This window comes from Haliaeetus albicilla, chromosome 6 (genome assembly GCF_947461875.1).
Source record: "Haliaeetus albicilla chromosome 6, bHalAlb1.1, whole genome shotgun sequence".
Taxonomy (NCBI): Eukaryota; Metazoa; Chordata; class Aves; order Accipitriformes; family Accipitridae; genus Haliaeetus; species Haliaeetus albicilla.
Window position 1 is genome coordinate 25,291,729 of NC_091488.1, and position 19,844 is coordinate 25,311,572.

Consider the following 19,844-nt stretch of genomic DNA (forward strand, 5'->3'; position numbering starts at 1 on the left):
AGCGCAGTTTCCTGATTTGACATGTGGCTTCTTCATTGTTTCGCAAAATATAAGAGAATTAAGAGGAGTTGTGGATGGTTCCTGAGGGTTTGGAAAATGCTCAGGCAGTTTATATTTGACCCTATATTTACGAAACTGAAATGTCACAGTCAGAGGAACTGAAACTGAATATGAAAGTACTAGAGAAGCTCCTTAACATACATCTCTCCATGATCCTGCCCTGCTTTAATAGAGGAACTGTTGCTGAGTGTAAAACTTAAATTGCACAGCATGTATTTTTCTGTAAAGAATAGTAACAGTTTTCCATTTCCCAGCATGTAGTGAGACGATAGCTTGAAATAATAGAAATAATGGTTACTTCCTCCACTCTTGGCTTGATTATTATTTCTTTAATTAATAGATTAATGCGCATAAGCGGTGTGGACACTGCCATACCCACTGTAGTGACTACTACTTGCTGAACTGCAATTAGTTTGCACTGCCTCTTTCAGCATTATGTTCAACCAATGTTTTTACCTTCTGTTTATCTCACTAGCTGTAGTTTGCAGGAGATAGTTTCCTTGTATGGCCTTTACTTTTTCAAAACTTGGCTAGTGACATGCAGAAAAGGACTCTGAGTACTTCCTGCTAAAGCCTGTATCCCTTTAAAATTTTTGTAAAATATAAGCAGTGAGAGTTAGAGAGCATGCTTGACTCAGGGTGAGTTAATATTGCTTCAGAAGAGGCAGAAGTTAGTAAAATTGAGGTTTGTCTGTCTCTGTAAAATCCTTTTTCCCTACACTAGCATTCTAGTATTGTTATGAATCTTGCATTAAAATGATAACATATTTGAAATTGAAAGATTAGTTCCTTACGAGTCATAATCTCAGTACGGCATCTTTATTAATAAACCATTCCTAGTCACTGGAATATAGTCCCATTTTGTCATTAGTAGCTCTCCTTTTGTAGGGCTGTTCCTAGGGTAATGTTGAATGAACAGTGTTTTGAATACAGCCTTTGGGAAAGCTTCTGTGTCTTCTGCTACCAAAACAAGTACACCTGTCTCCTACTTCTGTTTTGTATTATTTTCGTACTTTCATTTCTATGGGAAGTAGACATGTTCATCCATACACATCTACCATTGCTGATATTTACACACAAAAAAAAGAATTCAGACATGTTTTGGGGGACAAATAGCAAAACTACTGCAAGATCTTCTGTGCAGCTGAGAGTGTTGCATGAGACTGTCTAATCTAATTTCAGAGTTCCAGCTGCTCTGAGGTCAAGGAGGATGGTGAGTGAGATGAAAACAACAGCAGTAGCAGAAAGTAGGAAACCATCAACTAATTGCATGAGAGATGTGCATCCTTTGGTCAGAGAGAAGTCCTGATTAAAATTTCAAGGCTACAGCTGAGGAGTTGTTGCGAAAAAGAGAGTAAGATGCCTTCTCAACCACTGAGATATGAAAGAAAAAAATTTCCTGAGGCAGTACAGAACTATTTTTGACACAAGGGGAGGCAAAATTCTAGGCTTATGCAATACAGCTGTCTTTCTTTTTAACATCAAGGCAAGGGTCAAGACACTATAGCACAGAAATCAAGTCCTTAAAATGACATTTGCATATGGTTTAAGGTCCTTTGAGGCACAGCAGAAGGAAACTTTCAGAAAAAAAATTCCATTTTATGTGTTCCATTTTATGTGGTTCTCTAGTTTTAACAAGAATATATAAGAGGAGTTTAACAAAAAAACAAACAAAAATACTAACATCTCATTATATCCCATTAGATGAATCTATTCCCTGGAACTTGTATCTATTTAAAACTTTATTACCAAGGCACGGAATCTTCTCTTTCATACTACAGCATATGTAATCAGTAACAGGAACAAAATGACAGGAAATAAATAAAATAGCGATCACTAGTTCTTAGGGATCTTTGTCATGAGCTACGGGAATGGAAGGTACATAGTCTGGTCAAATCTAAGGAGAACTAATGAACTGGTGTCCTCCATATTGTAAGCTCCCTAACCAGTATATTCACACTTAGTAGTAGAAATTCCCTTTGGAATTTGGAGAAGTTTTATTCATAAAACTTTCTGGGAAGTTGTATGAAAAGAACAATGTTAGATCATCATTTCCAAATCAGAAAGTGTGATTCGGTAGCTTTCTGACCAGTTCTATCTCCATGTATTTGTTTCAGTGATGCACTCTATTTGTAAAAAAGTAGTTAACAAGTATGAAAATCGTAGAATTTATTGCTGTCATGCTTTGATTCAGAGGCATGCTTTTAAGTTATGAGCAGTTTGTGGGTAATAAGCTATACTTAATATAGAGGATCAAGTAAATACTTTCAAAGCTGCACAAAATCCTACCTAATTAAATGAGATGTAACTTCTCTGCAGCCAGGTTTTTCTCATCAAGGTCAGTACAAAGTGTTATGGGATGTGATGTTATTTTCCACTTCATGATGACTAGTTTCATTGGTTTTAGCTGCCATACAGAAAACATTCATCCTTCTGATGTATATATTCATCTATTTCTATCATACCTTCTTCAAAGCTTTCTATTGATTTATGCTTTTCATCTGTCATTTACAAATTACTGTTCCACCCTTGTTATTTATTTGAATCTATTCCCTAGACTCCTGTAGCTATTGGGGGTTTTTCTACCTTTTTGTGCTTTTTCCAGAATTAATAATTTTTGCAGCTTTTATTTTTCTATATGTATAATAAGAAAACCTGGAGCGATCGTTCATCATTCTAATAAAGGACATAACCGATAACTGTGGTGCTATATTTCCAACTGTCCATCTTTCAGAAAGATATTAATGATTTTTGAGTATATCTATTCTAGAACAGTAGCAGAAAGAATTGAAGTTCCTTTGAATATATTAGCTCATTCACTTTGTTGCCTTGACATAAAAATGGTTTATAAAAATAATTGAAAATCTAGTTTTACTTTTGGGGTGACGTCCATCCACCCCCCGTTATATTCCCTTCCTCCTCTTAATTGTCCTTTAAAATGCCTATTTATTTCTACTTCTCTTTCATTCTTCAAGCACACTAGTGGCCTGCAGTATCTGTAATGGTGTGTCACACAAAATCTGCATAATGCTCCAGCAGGGGTCAAGTGAGTTGCAGGTGTTTTGACAGTTTAAAAGCCAACAGAAATACCTCAGAAATGCCTCATAAATTGGTTCTTTATTAAGTTAGGTAAGCTGGGAACAGTAATTACAATTTTTATTTTTCAATAAAGCTCAAGCAGTGCTGAGGTACAGAGCACTATACTCATCTGTGCTCTGAAATGCAATTAGACGTTTGTTCTCTTCATACACAGCAAACAAAAAAAGATTGTTGGGGTTTTTTTTTAGCAATCTATGGAACATACAAACATTGTTCTTTCCTCTTCTTGAAAGGAAGTAGCTAACATATAGATACACGATTTGCCCTGCACCAAAGGAAGAAAGTAAACTTCCCCAGCCTAACACAAACAACCCTCCATCTCCTAGAAATGTAGTTTCACATATGTGGAAGTGTAAGCATTGCATCTACTAACAGTCTGAAAATATAATTAAAAAGTGTATTTCAACTCTGCTTACGGAGTCTTCTATTTGTCTTTACAGTCTTATGTGTGTGAATCTGGTCCTAGCAACATTGCTGAGGTTTCAAAAAAATCCCTTTGAAAATAAAGAGTAAAAAACAGGGTTTTTTTTGTTTTTGTTTGTAATAAACATTATGTGCCACAATCCCAATCGCTATTTTTGGGATGATTTATTTTTCCTAATCTATTTTCATTTGGATTACCACATAAGCAGGGAATAATTGCCTTCACTGAGCACTGCTTACTGGAAAGCATCAGAAATAACACGGATTCCTTCTTTTCTCTTGATGCATCGTCATATTTTCAGTTCTACTGTGGTGGCTACAATCACCCAGTCGCTCCCCTGCCACTACTGTAATGGTGTAATATTTGCCTGAACAATCCTTTTTATTAGGAGCGATCATCAGGTCCTCTCCCTGAGGTCCTCTCCGTTGCAGCGCAGCGGCCATTTGCATTTGCTCCAGCCCTGTGCTTTATTGCTCAACCTGCAACAGCCACGCCCTGAACAAGGCATGGGAGAAGTGTTCCTTTAAAAGGAACCTAAAGTTTGCTTTCTTTGGTTCTCAAAGTTTTTTTTCTCTGAGGCAGTAGAGGAAGTGTTTGAGGTTTGGGGGTTTTTTTGTTGTTGTTTGCTCATTTTAAAGAAAAAGTATCCAAATATTCATTTAGTCACTGTAGTTTTATGGTCAGATTACTGGCTGATACAAAACCAGCACTAACCTTCTGTTTTCTTAAAAGGAATTTTGCTGTTAAATAGCTGAAAAGATGAGCAAAGTCTTCCAATCCAATTGGCAGAATGCTCATTGTTTTCAAGGAATGGGAAGCAAGAAGTAGAGCTTATTTATGAATGCTACTGGTCAAAAGAGATAAAACTAAGCCTTTGTTATTAGTAAATTCTAAAAGACCTCTTATGTACTGACTCATTGTTTGAAGTCATGAACAAACTGTTCAGAAGCAACAAAAGACAGGTTGATGCTGCGATAGCCCCCTGGAAATAAGATTCCCTCAAGCATCATAATGCTTTTAATGCTCATCATTGGGGGTTGATGTGGAGAGTTGCTTTTTCACTGCGAAAAAAAATCCAGTCTCAACTTCACATTTAACAGTCTTGCTTTTGGTGTGAAAGGCATTTGACAAGTGAACCCATTACCATAATCAGGACTGCTAATCTAACAACAGCTGTCAGGCAAAGAGCTTCTGTTCTCTCTCTCCTTTCTTCCTATTCCTTTCCTTAAGGGCTAAGTTCAGTTAACAGACTCAAGCTGTAAATAAATAACTCTTAAACTGGAACTTTGGGGCCTGGCTTTCAACTTCTACCCTTTCCTGTCCCTTCTGAAATTAAAAAAAAGTTTTCTTTTAAATTCTGCTTTTGCATTACAGGAATTAGCTACATGAAGAAAAAAGGCATTATTGCTAAACATAAATTTACTGCTTTAAATGACAGGATACAGTAGGGTGGAAAATGTCCATCCAATGCAACTGCAGCTCTAGCACCATAGTTTAATCTTACATAGTAACGGAATAACCTATAATGTGTTGCATGTGTATTCATTAGGCATATACAAGACAAGCAGTATATTGCTACAACTATTTTGGCAAGAAAACATGCTCTTACCAAAATAGTTGGTCTGCTCTAATAAGTATATACAGATTCACTTATGTATTTGAACTCTGTCCATTTACAGATTATGGGGTTATTTGACATGTGATTTTTTGGGTTAAGCATGGATTCCAAAATTGGTAGCTGTGAGACTCATTAAGATCATTATCTTACTATTGAACATTTTCAAACAATATAATTGAGACCAAAATTTGATTTCTTTACTCCCTGCGGTTTTATTTGTGGTTTTGCTTTCCATTTAGAAGTGAAGCCAAGATCACAGAATATTTCAATATCCTACAGTGAATGGCTGCTAAATGTCATTGCCTTGAATACAATTACAACTTAAAAAAAGTGCGTTGTCCATTTGCTCTAAATGCATCTTTGCTGGATGCTTCTGTATCTTTGTGAAAGGTTACCCATAACTGAATTGGATGAAGTCTTAAGTTGTTGTAATAATCAATGGTGATATAAAAATCAATTACAAATTGGTCTGGCATTATAAACCTGAGATTCTGGGTCAGATTCTAGGTACAAAGTAATCAAAGTACTTGACCTTCTACACTGTAAGGGTTTGGGGGTTAATCTTCACTTAGAAGCATGATTATATTTGTAATTAGTCAGCACTTATTGGTAGTATAACTGCTTTTGACATAATTCAAATCAAATTATCATTCAAAATCTTAATTGTTAAACTGAGTAATTGGAAAAAGGAAAATGACCTCTTAGTTCATCCTGGTAATCCAATATTTATTTTGTACTGATATGACTCATATCACAATGATGGGGTTGCTTTTATTTGTCCATCAGTTTTCTGTCAGATGCCGTTCAAAATCGGTGCTGCCTTTGGGCAAGTAGAATGTAAATCTGGCTTTTAAGTTGATTCTAACTGGGGAGAAAGAAAGAGGTTAGTAGACAGTCTTCTAAAAAGAAAATGTGATAACAGCAGTGATGGTAATGATTTTCATATATTTCTTTATAGGCTTAGTTAGAGATATTGTTACATATATGGCCTACTCTCCGTCCACCTCTCATTCTGTTGACACATTTCTACCTCATGCCTACTAAAATTTGTTTAACAAAATTCTTATCCTGCTGAAATCACTGCGAAAATACCAATACATTTCAAGGTGCTAAATATTCATACAAGAAGTTCAGGCTTTATGACATTTATACAGAGAGATATGTATTATCTTATTGAGAGGAAAAACAGTTGCTTTAGCTGTTCTTCCTATTTTGACCACAGGAGATGATTTCCTGCTCTTTTTGCTGCCTATCGGTAATACTAATATCTTAAAAAAACCAAAACAAAAATCAAACAAAACCCAAAAACCCCCAAACCTCTCACCCCCCAACCTGTCCAGAAATATACACTTTACAGCAGAACCAGGATGACTCTTACAAGAATGTTCTTGAATAGGTTTTAAAAACACTGCTGAGTACACAATTGTACATAAAGGTGAGAATTTCCTCTTTGCTCTAAACAGTAAGGTGTCGATACCTATCACATTTAGAGCCTATCACATTATCCTTTGAGAAGACCTGAGCAATAAATGCTACTGATCCTCAGTGGCTGGGCCACAACGATATTAACTGTCTAGATTTTTATTTCCCTTTCTCCCTCTTTCATGTATTTCCAGGTCTATTTTGCTGCAGCACAAATGGATAAAAGATTTTAAAAAACCACCCAGCATGCAAACTATCTACTTCACACTGTTTAGGTGATATGATTAGAAATGTAGATTTTTCTGTGCAGTCGATGGAGAGAAGTTTTTCCTGGGCAGGAGTGCAGATTACATCAGTTAGAAGGCACGAATACCCACTTGGATGTTTACACTTTAATTAGATACTTTGTACTCCTTTACTGAAACACCCAGAAAAGGAAATTCATTGTGCCCTACAGTAACTAATATTTTTGAGTCTGAATTACTACTGGGAACTTACCATAAAGCTGGTATTGCTTGGAGCATATTTTTGGGAAGAAAGCTGATAAGTTTGTATGCATGGACAAATAACTGCATTACTTTGGTATCTTTGTCTCGCAGGCTTTTTCTTTTCTTGTTTTATTCGCATTCAAATCTTTTGCATCTGCTTCTCTCTTTCCAAAACCAGTTGAAAGCCGAGATTTGATTTTGAGTTTTATTCTTGGCTCTCCCACCAATCTGTTTAAGTGTCTATCACAGCAGTGTCTTTCTTACCCTGTACACATATTAGGAATCATTAGCTCTGTCACTAGAGGATAATATTCCTCATGGAAAAATCATCCACACAAGGTGCGGTCTATTGATGTTACATCATACGTCTTGTTATATTACCAAAACAATTAAGTTATCTGTGTATCAACACTGCATGTAGACATCACATCGTTTTGAAAATCAAAGCACTTAGAAGCAAAGAAATGAATAATTAAGAATACATAAAACTTATGCTGCCCGCACAGTAAGTACATTATTCTTATCTAGACTTTTACCTTACTAGACTATAGGCTCTTTTTGCTATTGCTGTTCTATACTTGTCTACTGTCTAACACAAGAGGCTCCTGTCTGCTCTATAGCAAAAGTGGAAGAAACAAAGGAAGATCCCTTGGCTTAAAAATAATATGCAGTTCATCCAGTAATTTTAATTCCGATCTAAATGGATTATTATTCAGTCCATAATAATTTCTGAGTATAACTGCTTGGCCACTGTTTAACTTTGATTTTTTTTTTTACTACCTGAGCAAAAATGTTCTGCCGTGGAAACTGCACTGAGACCATAGAAATTATGCCATGTTAGAGCAATCTTACCTGCACTGCCAGATGTTAACAATAAGGATGTTTTTGATTGTCCTGTAAAATGAGTATAGCAAACTGGTCACTACCCTAAATGAACCTCCTGACTGGGGATTAGTGGTTAGCACAGGGAAGCAAAGAAACTTCTCTGCCGCAGCAAGTTATGTCATACGTTGCTTCGTGCAGTTGGTCGCATTCAGTTCATGACTTCTGCCACTAGCATTTTAGCTTGCTTCTTCCATGCTTCATCCCTCTGACCATCTGTATAGCAAGGTGACTTCTGGGTCTGAAGCCGTAGCAGCCTGGATTTTGACTCAATCATATCCATAGTCATGTACCAGTACTGGATATGCTCCAGGGCACTTTCACTAAAGAGGCCTGTGCCTTCACTGCACAATCTGTGATGAACCTAATTGGCACACCTGCTTTCAGGCTGTTGGGAAAACTTGCGTGATGCAATTTTAAGAGTGGTATTACTCTGAAAACCTTTTCCTAAGTCTATCTTTCCTCTGGTTCTGCTCCATTTTGCAAAATGTTGTAAATGCCTGGCATTATGTTTTGTCATATGTGTATAAATGTGTATATAGATGTAAAAAATTTCTTGGCTATAAGAAGCTCAGTAGAAAAAGAAGACATTTCAGAATATACTTTAAACAGTAAAAATTGTGGGAAGGCTGTGAGGAATTGCATGTACAATAAATAGTAATAAAAATTGCATACATAAGAAAAAAAGAATTAAATACATAATATATAAAATTGCATATATATAAATCAGCCTAGCCTTTTTCTCATAATCCCTTTAAGATTAGGCGGAAAGTGCATGAGCTATCACAGTTTAATAGTTATTTAGAAATTTAAGGTTTTTTCATCGGTTTTTCTATCCATTCAGCCTCCTGTACTCTCTCCCTTTTCAACAGCTGTAATTTGTATTCTCACGTCGTACATGTATTTAGGAAAGGCCTGCACATAAATAGGTCCTATAAATGTTGCTGGGCCGAAGAGTCATGCAGTATTGTTTTTAAGATTTATCTTACCTACCTCTTCTCTGTCTTGATTTTTGATGAAATTTCCCCAAGCCTGACTTTATTTTTTCCAACAACCAGCAAGAAATGAGTTCTGTTTGTTCACTCTTTATATGAACTATTATTAATGAAAATTTCCTTTTTCACTGTAATATATCACTGTTTTTTCCAAAATAACTTAGCTCCACTCTTGTAGCAACGCTTGTTCTACAATGCTGAAACAAAGCTTTTTTGTTGCCCTGGAATGTTTATTTAATACTTCATGAACTCTGGAGATAATAAGAAGCATTTAATTTCTGGAAAACTTTGATTGCTCAGATTTACAAAAGGTAAACTCTCTCCCTTCTGCTTGACAGACCCTGAAATATGAATTTATATCCCACTTGCGTAACACTCATCTCTGTGTTAATAAAAGGTCTAGTTCTATTCTCATGCGCTTTATTGAGCATCTTCCTTACAAAACATGTTTCTTTGGGGTATTCACAATAGCAACTTTATGAATTTGGAGGACCTGAAATCATATTTCAGTGCTTGGGTGATGTCTATAAAAGCTTCCAGATTGATGGCAAAGCTATTGCTTGTAGTGCCACTGAGGCACTACACTTACACCCAGGGAGCAAGGAGGAGGGAAAGAAATGATCTGAGGAGGAAGATGGTCCCACGGGTTAGGTACACTCAGATCTGGAGTCGTGCAGGGATCTGGCTCTATGCACGTAAACACGAACATTTCTTAACCGCTCCGTCCCAATGTCCTCAGCTGCAGAATAGGATTTTTTACCAGCCAGTGGTAGTGGGTCACTAATCAGTCAGAATAGGTGCAATAAAATATAATTTATGTGTAATGGTGGGATATTAGTGATTCTTCATGCAATCATGACCCGATGCCTATTTTCGGCTGGCAGAAGCCACTTGGCAAATTCCCAGGAGGGATAACATGCAACCTCCAAAGAGTGACGGCAAATTACTGTTGGAACAGTCTGCCCGGGAGCATGGTCGATTCTTCCATCTTTCAAAGTATTTACGTCCGGAAGGCGTGGTTTTGTTTGTCGAACAGATATGTTAGCCGGACGCCCCCCGCCTGCCCCCGCCCCTGGGGCCGGGCCGGGCGCCGCTGTCCGCGGTGCTGAAGCGCTCCCGCCCGCCGGAGCGCGGCAACTTTCCGACCCCTCCCGGCCGTGCGCCTGCTCGGGCCCACTTCCCAGGAGCGCGGCCTGTAATTAAACTAACTCCTCCCTTCGGCTGCGACAATTGCATCGCCAGAAGCCCGTAGGAACGGGTGCCTTCCTCTCGCTCTCCACCCCCACCCCCTTAATCTTTTTTCCTTTCCTTTAAGTAAGCTTGTTCCCCCTGGGCTGTGCACATTGCCCACCGTGTACCCCGGGAGCTTGAATTCCAGCGGCATCTGCCCGCCGCCTTTCCCCGAAAAACTTCCCGATTCGGGATTCCCGCCGCCCAGGTAAGAGCCGGGGGGCTGGGGTAGAGAGGGAAAAAAGAAAAACAGAGGAATTCTGAGGTTTACTCCCTCCGGAGGGCCGCCGCACACCCCGGGGGCGGGCGGGCGAGACGGGGGCTGGGCGGGGCGGTCGCCTCCTTCCCGGTCCTCCTCCCCGCGGTGCTTTCCCGTGGACGGCGGTGCTGGCTCCCTCGCACCGCCCCTTCGGTGTCGGGTGCTCCCTCGGTAGGCGCTTACCCGCCAGGTAACTTCCCGAAGTTTTGGTGGGGCTGGAGCAGTGGCTGGGGGCGGGGGGGTGGATGGGGACCCCAGGGGTAAAATCCGTCCCGGGGCAGTGGGGATGACACCTGGTGCAAAACCATGGTTTGGTTGCAGTTAGCCTTGTTCTGGGCATCCCTCAAAATCTTTGTGCCAAAGCTAAGGGAGGAATCAGTGAAGTGCTGGCTCGAAGAAAGGGCATAGGAGTTTTGCTCGTTTATCCTCTTTTACATAACGTCTGATGCATAAAAATGCCAAAGAAGTCTTTTATTTCACATTATGGATTACACTATTCAAAGCAGTTTGGTTCATAAAAGGTATTGGAGTCTAGTATGTAAATTGGAAATTGCAGACTTCCTTTTTTAATTTTGAACTGGCATAATATATTCAGTTTTGTGGATGTTGATAGCAAGAAAAAGTTAGGCAATAAAAATAGTTGTAATTAGCTTTGGGAGAAGTAATACAAACGCAAATGAGTTTGATGGCACTTCAGTATGAGCATGTTTCACCAAAGAAAGCCCAACCTTATACATTTAAGCTCTCTGCAACTAACACAGCAGGAGGCCTTTGTTTCACAGTTTTCATAACTTTGGATAAGAGGAAATATGTCCGTTGCATACATATGTGTGTAGGTAAAGAATTTATGGTTGAGAAGGAACATTAATACTCAAGATGGGTACTTACGTAGGCCTTTAGGATTGCAGAAATAATCTCTAATTATATTGTAAAAAAATCTTGGGTCAAGAATAGCCAGAATACTAGCTGCAAATCACAGAAAATAACTATCCTGCTAGCCAAAGATACGGTTTGTTATTTAAAGTTGTTGATGCTGGGTCACTTGTTTGAGATTTAACCTGCGATAAAGTAAAATAAAAGTAAAAAGTAAAATACTTGTGGAAAATTAACCCTATTTTGTTCCTACTGTTATGGGAAATTAATAATGGAAATTAATTGTGGAGTTACATGTTATGTATTACATTTCAGGTATGTCTTTGCAGCTGGTACTGTGGCAATTTTTATACAGCTGGAGATAGGAAGTGCATAAGTGGTTACTTTTGGTCATTACACAAAGTGAGAGCCAGAAATACAGAGAAATTTTTTTAAAAAGCATCAATTCACTTGTCTAGTACCTCATGCTGGGCAACGGTATATTGGGCAATGGTAGGTATATTCTAGTGCAGTTCAAATCTGATGAAAGTAGGTGTTTACCTGTATTTGTCCATCCAAACCTCCATCAACAATGTGAGACGAGAAATTAGAATGATTAATATAGACACAGTGTTTTCATAAGGATACTGATATAACTAACAGTTGCAATGTATGTTCAGTTGTCAGTCTTACTTGGAAACATTAATAACCCATGTGCAATTGAAGTCTCTTATTATTAAAGAAAACTTAAACCAACAGATTTATAGGTTTCTTTCTAGCTAATATGTAGAAATTGGGTGTAAATTTGTGTTTTTCTTCCCTTAAATGACCTTTACCTGTATGCAGAGGACCTACATGTTGCTCAAGCCCCTGAAAGATTACTTACGGTGTGCTGTTTCTCTTGAGTAGTTACAAATTTCAATTGCACGTTTTTCTCTGACTTCAGAATGAATGAAAAATGATTCTGCTGATGTCAGTAGAGCGCTTGAAATCAACACAGAGAAAAATGTTTATACTGAGGATTCCTTTATTCCAAAATTCCTAAATTAAGGAGGTTATAAACGTGCATCAGTATAAATAGGAAAAAACCCCACCACTCCTATATCCAATCCTATGGAGATGATAGGAAAAGAAATGACTTGCTGGATGAAAGCCATTTCTTAATACATTTTTACTGAAGTACAGTAGGATTAGATTTACTTTTCCAAAGTAAATTTTTGTGCAGGTTCAAGTACTAGGGGAATTATTACCTTCCTTTGTCCTTCACTGAATACTTCTTGTTTGTGCTAAAATTAAGTTTCCCAACTGTGAGAGGTCATCAGGCTTTTTCACAAGTAGCCATTGAAATTTGCCCAACACGCCTACAAAACTGGAAGCTGAGTCATCTGTTTAAAGAATGTTTTGAACTGGTGTTTTTCTTTGTCAGTTATCCAAAGAGTGAAGCAGTTTATCTGCCATCAATTCCCTTGGAATATGTGGGGTTTTCTGTGGAATAACTGATCTTAATGAATGTGGGGAATTGGCATCAGATTAAACCTTTATGCATAGTTCAGGTCATTGAAAAAACAGGAGTGACTTCAGCTCAAGGGCTTTGCCTTTAAACATTGAAGGTGGAGAACCCTTTACAGGGTCAGCTAGAAATTATAAGGAACAACAAATGACCACTTATGGAGTTTCTACTGATGAAATGTTTTGTGAGAAGGAGAAAGCAGTCTGCTCATTTGGGGTGGGGGTGGGGAATCCTGGAGCCTGAATACCTGTTTATGTGAGTATCACAGTCACAATATTTAATTAGTCTCTGATATCCTACTAATGCTTATTTAGCTTACGATGAGCAAGAGAAAAGTCTTTGCACGAAACACAATAATAGTAGCTTTTACGAAAGAGAGAAACAAGCAATGTGGCTATGACTGGAGCTGAGGTAGAAGTCACCCATACTAGACAACATGGAAAAGCATAATTTGACATCAAGGGTTAAACTTAGGTGAAAGTGGAAAAATAATGGTACTCTTTGTCAAAAAAACCCCTCACTCAAGGTGTCAAAATGAGATATTGCTCTTATTACACTGTACTGATGCTCGTGCATTGATTTTTCTTTTATCTGCTGGCCTGCTTCTCAATCAGGAGAATTTCTCCATCACCTCTACTTGGCACCTCACAACTTCATGGGGCTTGACTGGGAGTTGTGGCTGGGCCTCTGGAAGGTAGCAGGGTCTTGACTATAGGAAAACATAATATTACATTCACAGTAGACTATGTTGATTTTCACAGTGTAACGGTTTCAACTTTCTTATCTGTTTTAAAACATGCCATGGAAAGTAACTTTGCTTTCTTCGTTAGGACAGCTTCTAAAGCCCGAGGACTCCAAGAACAGTAAAGTTTTTTCTTTTAGGCATAAGTTAAATGCCTCATAGCAATAAATCCCAACCAATGGCTGCAGAAGCATTTCCTTCCCTTTTGTCCCCATAAAAAAGTTTCTGTCACAGAAGTACACTAGCTAGTGCCTGGAATCAGTGATATAAAATATTGGATGAACGATGGATTTAAGCTGACATGTTCTCAGGAAAGCTTGGTCAGAATATAGATCTTTTCAACTCACAGACAGCAAGCCTTTGCCCTCAAAATTAAGTGTTTCTAGCCCAAAATTAGGTGTTTCTAGCCCTAGTGGATCAGGTCTTTTAAATCATTAGATACAACATTATTATGCATAGGAAAGTTACTCAAAGAATTTCTTGAAGATTTTAGAATTTACTAGCTATTGTGCTTTTTAATCTTATAGAAGCCCAGACAGCTAAACTCTGGAGAGATCTTTTAAAAGAGGACATTGTATTGCGCAAAAGTGTAATTCCAATAAATATTAAAAACTGTCAGACTAGTCTCAGAACACTTTTTGTTAAGTTATGCACTCTCTAAATATGTGACGTTGTGATTACTGGTATGGTTGGAACGTTAACTATCTCATTTCCATGGGCTTTATGGCTACTTGGATTTTACAAACTCAGCGTAACAGAAAAAAAACCCTAACCAACTGTTCCTATCTCTGTTGGTACTCCTGCTCAAAAAACTAGGTGAATTTTTGAGCTTTCCCATTCTTCAGTGTTATTCTGCCCTGGAATTTTTCTTCAAGTACATCAAGATTATTTTAGGTTAGGCAGTGGGGATTTACAAGAATAACTATGCCAATATTCCTTAACAGTGGTAATAATGTAAAAATATGTAGTATATAAACTACACCGTAATTTAGTAAGTTATTAAGTCATAATCAGATCTCTTAACTATACTATGTGATGCCTCACTGGAATGTATTCAACAGATAAACTTCCAGCTAATTCAGTTTTTCTAAATAGTCCTGTACAATATTATTATCTACATTTGTAACTGTACAAAAAAAGAAAAGCAAAAGCCAGTAGGGACTAAACTTGCTCTCAGGCACATTTGGAAATCCTATGCATATCAAATAGCACAACTGAGACTTATTTATTCATATGTTGGTGGTTAGAAAAGGTGGCAGTGGTGAACCTACTCAGATTTTACTGTTCTGTTTGTAATGCACCTGAGCTGCTCCACAAATCAGACTCCAACCCACAGTTGCTCTCCATTAAGACTTGCAAGTCTGTTGACTGCTGCAAGAGACTGAATAATTGATTTCTGCAGCCGTGCTCCCATGTTGGGGAAGCTGAAGCGTGGTTCTGCTTCTGCGTTCCCAGGAGTGCACGGGGCTGCACGGGTTCCCGAGCAAGTTCTATCAGCAATTTACCGTTCCTGCTTGTGTGTGACACATCTAGGTATTTCAGAGTGGTTTCCAGTCATTAAATATACATTATGACACTCAAGCAGATAGTTATTATGCTCACTCTTCTGATGGGAGTAGGGATTTTTTTTTTCCCTTATTTGTTCTTGTTGACTCAGAGCAAAGGGTGCACCCTGAAAATACCCCTGCTAAATTCCACCTCTGAAAAGGTGAAGTTAGGGTTAGAGCTTGTTAGCTGAGCCATAGTAATAGCTAAGGCAATAGGCTAAAATGTGTCAGCATTAGCATGCTCACACTGAAACATCTTTGCGTTGCTTTTGTCACCTTGGGGAGCTTGGCAGTCCCACTTCCAGTCTCACCAGACCAAAAGGCACCGCTGGAATGTCTCTATGCTAATTTTGCTTCCTCTCTCCACTAAAAAAAAGAGAAGAGATGCTTTAGCCAGAATGTTTAAGGACCCGGTTGAAACAAATATAAGTTACATCAACATCTGTGCACTTCTGATTTGTATTAGACACAAAACAGACCACAGTAGCATGTCCAGGATGTGAGAGGTGGGCAGGTGATACACACATTATCTTATCTAGTGCAGTACCCCCTTTCTTCTTCGAAGTGTAACAAAAGAAAACACATCTTAAACCTCACCACTTTCTAATGTAAGTGTAGAGTAGGGAAAAGAAATCGGAATAATAGTTGCTTCAGAAAGGCGCCTGTGCTTAAGCAGTGCATTTTGTCCCTATTCCTTTGCTCTTTGTTTGTTGTGGACCCTCATCTTAGAAATGAGTATTTTTTCACAGGTTTTCTTGTTCTAACCTTTCAGTATTTTCTCCATGTGTGTCTGAGATCAAAATTATTATCGTCTGAATTTAATTTAGTACACCTTTCTCTGTGTGATGGGCTGCTATTTCAGAGGGTACAATGCCACTATTACTCATCATAAAGAAAATGCATGAAAACAGTCCAAAATACGTGTCAAGCACTTCAGTGTGATGGATGCACAATAGATGGCACCATTATTATCGCTCAGCAACTTGAAAACTTTTGGTCCTCACATTTTCTCCCTTTCAAACGTCATTAACTTGTTCATGGGATCCAATACTTTGTGAAAAACATATTACTCTTCCGCTCACTTTTTCCTCATCCTTCGTGCTGTATTGACAGACTCAGTTACCTGAAATTTCTTAATGCATTGTAAGTTTACTTCTTAGTGTATGAGATAGATAGCAAAGAAAACCAAAACAAATGGTTTTATGGAAGAAAAGTCAATTATATTGATTTTGATCTGTTAATGCAAAAGCAGATTCTAAGAATGACTGTAATTAGGAAACTTACGTTTATTGGTCACAGTTTTATCTACTCCTTGGTTTTGTTCTCTTTTGTGAATCAGAAAGACTAAAATATCATAGTGTCAACTGAATGTGGATAATATTCTTTTAGGATTGTTACAAAAGTGATGCACTCTCTGGGTTCAGCAAAGCTTACAATGCTTGGGATAAACTGGATCCGATTTCGTATGGTGGGGATGCGTTACAACTGATGAGAAATAATCATATAGCCACAAAAACTAGATATGCTCAGGTGTAAACTTACAGCATTTCAGGTACCTCCTGGTAAATGGTGTTATCTGATTATGGATTCTGTTGTCTGGTAACAGGTAATGACAGCTGTATTCCTGTTTTAGTACGGGGCAGCAGGGTTGGATGCAAGCTGGTGCAGAAAGGGGAGGGCTATATGTGGTTGGAGTCATTCCTTCATGTGGCAGGCAATACAAACTATCTCAGATGCTGCTGATTTTTTGTAAACGGCCTGGTATATTTAGCCCTAGGGTAAGTTGCATGAAGTTGCATGTATGTGGAAGGTGTGGTAAGATGGCGGTTTGCCTTCTGCACTGGTAGCACAGCGACACTTGCTTTCTGCCCCTCTGGGAAGCCAGGCACGAGAGTCTTGCTGGGAGGCTATGAGCTGCCTGTTGCCTGTGCCTGAAGCATTTGAAAGGCTCAGTGTTTACTGCTACAGCCATGATAACCACAGCTCCTTCCTGTTTGTGCAACCCAGTTTGCACATGAGCAGCAACTTCTATCCCTGGTATACAAATCTAGTGAGATAGATAGGCCACTGCAGACCGCAGATTTTACCTGTGTGAGATCATTCACATGATGTATTCTAACCATAACCTGCAGGAGACTGTATGTAGGGATGGGTTTTGAATGTGGAAATTGAGGATTATAAATAGGGTTGCAGGCAAGAATTCTGCAAGTTTGGTATAGCTGGCTATTTCAAACTTATCTGAAGCCTGTTGATATTGTGTAATGTGTTGCATACATATGTTAGAAAGGGATTTTTTTGGTTTGGGAAAAAAATAAAGGGAACTATGTCAGATGTTCATATTTCACCATGCTGCATTTCATTTTCTTGCAAGAAAGAGAACACCTGATTTAAGAGGTTTCTTTTTGTTTCTTTATGAGATCTTTGATGTTTATATCTTTTTTCTAAAGCACTGCTTTAAGGATAAATACCTTGCCTAGGAATCTTGTCTTCTGAGACTGAATTTTCCTGCTGCTTTGTGAAAGGATTGAAACTGCGAAGGGCAGCAACACCAGAAGACACAAAAAATTCATTTTTATTTGGTCACTTGTGAAGTAAAACAGTGTTTTTGAGTGGTGGGTCGCAACAGAACTGCTTTCAACTAATTGTTACAGTCTCCACAACTACCTTCCACTCTCTGTGGTGACACAGCCAATTCCTGTACCGGATACCATCATCTGAACAACTGTAAGAAAAGTCTTGAAAGCTAAAGTCATCCAATAATTAAACTTTCTATTGCAAAGGAATTTTTTTTATTTTTTTTGGAAAGAAACCCTTTTCAGTCTAGATGAAATTGCCATGAAGGTTCATAAAAGTGAAATTGGTAAGTTTCAATACACAAAAGAAGAGAAGAAACTATCTTTCCAGAGGCTACAGTATTTCTCTTAGCACTGCACAAGTGTTGTTTTCTTTATAGCATCAATCTGATGTTAAAAAAATTCAATTTAAAAAATATTACAAGTCTTGCATTTTTCACTTTAAATTTTAATCAGAGAGTATGGAAGAATCAATAGGTAGTTAAATTTTGAAAGGTTCTAAAAGCAAACTTCATTATAAGTTAGTGAATTAATGATTTAGTACATTACTGAATAATCAATAATTGCTAGCTGATGTTCTGAATCACTCTTACTAAATATGTTTTGGAAAGTTTGTAATTATACCACAAAAGTTTCTGGCAGGCATGCTGAATCATAGAATCATTTAGGTTGGAAAAGACCTTCAAGATCATTGAGTCCCTCAACCATACCCTCTAAACCATGTTCTGAAGTGCCTTGTCTATGCTTTTTGAATGCCCCCAGGGATGGTGACTCAACCACTTCCCTGGGCAGCCCCATTCCAATATTTGACAACCCTCTCAGTAAACAAATTTTTCCTAATATCCAACCTAAATCTCCCTTGCTGCAACTTGAGGCCATTTCCTCTTGTCCTATCTCCAGCCACCTGACAGAAGAGACCAACACCCACCTCACTACAAACCCCCTTCAGGTAGTTGTAGGGAGCTATAAGGTCTCCCCTCAGCCTCCTCTTTTCTAGACTAAACAGCCCCAGCTCCCTCAGCCGCTCCTCATAAGACTTGTGCTCGAGGCCCCTCACCAACTTGGTTGCCCTTCTCTGGACACACTCCAGCAACTCAGTGTCTTTCCTGTAGTGAGGGGCCCAAAACTGAACACAGTACTCGAGGTGCGGCCTTACCAGTGCCGAGTACAGGGGAACAATCACCTCCCTGCTCCTGCTGGCCACATTATTTCTGATACGGGACAGGATGCTCTTGGCCTTCTTGGCCACCTGGGCACACTGCTGGCTCATATTCAGCCGGCTGTCAACCAGCACAGCCAGGTCTTTCTCTGCTGGGCAGCTTTCCAGCCACTCTTCCCCAAGCCTGTAGTGCTGCATAGGGTTGCTGTGACCAAAGTGCAGGACCCGGCACTTGGCCTTGTTGAACTTTGTGTGATTGGCCTCAGCCCATCGATCCAGCCTGTCCAGATCTCTCTGTAGAGCCTCCCTACCCTCAAGCAGATTGACCCTGCCTCCCAACTTGGCGTCATCTGCAAACTTGCTGAGGGTGCATTCAATCCCCTCATCCAAATCATTGATAAAGATATTAAACAGAACGGGGCCCAACACCGAGCCCTGGGGAACACCACTTGTGACCAGCTGCTAACTGGATTTCACCTCTGGGCTCGGCCATCCAGCCAGTTTTTCACCCAGCGAAGAGTACACTTGTCCAAGGCATCTTGAACTGAAGAGGTCATCATGACATACAGAGGCACATGTTCTGATATCATAAGAAGCTGCATTCCAGCAATTGGTGAGAGAATGTGCTCCAGTGGGGAGGAAGAGGCGTCCATAGGAGCATGATTATGCACCTCAGGCTATTTTATACTTCACCTGGGGGCAAGATCTTCTGGTAGCCAGTGGAGGACACAGGGTCTATTCTGCAGCAGATCCCAGCTGGAGTCTCAGGGGGTCCTCTTTCTCTTCATCACCAATGGAGGAGGCATAGGAAGGCTTGCCTCCTAAATTAGGAACCTAGTGCTGGTGGGAATGTTCGCTCCAGCTTTCCCAGCCCCTTCAAAACTAAGTATTCCCTTGTCTTCAAAAAGCTGTTGTAGTGTTAGGAAGGTGGAGAAAGCTCTGGCATGCTGTCGTGGTTTAAACCCAGCCAGTAACAAAGCAACA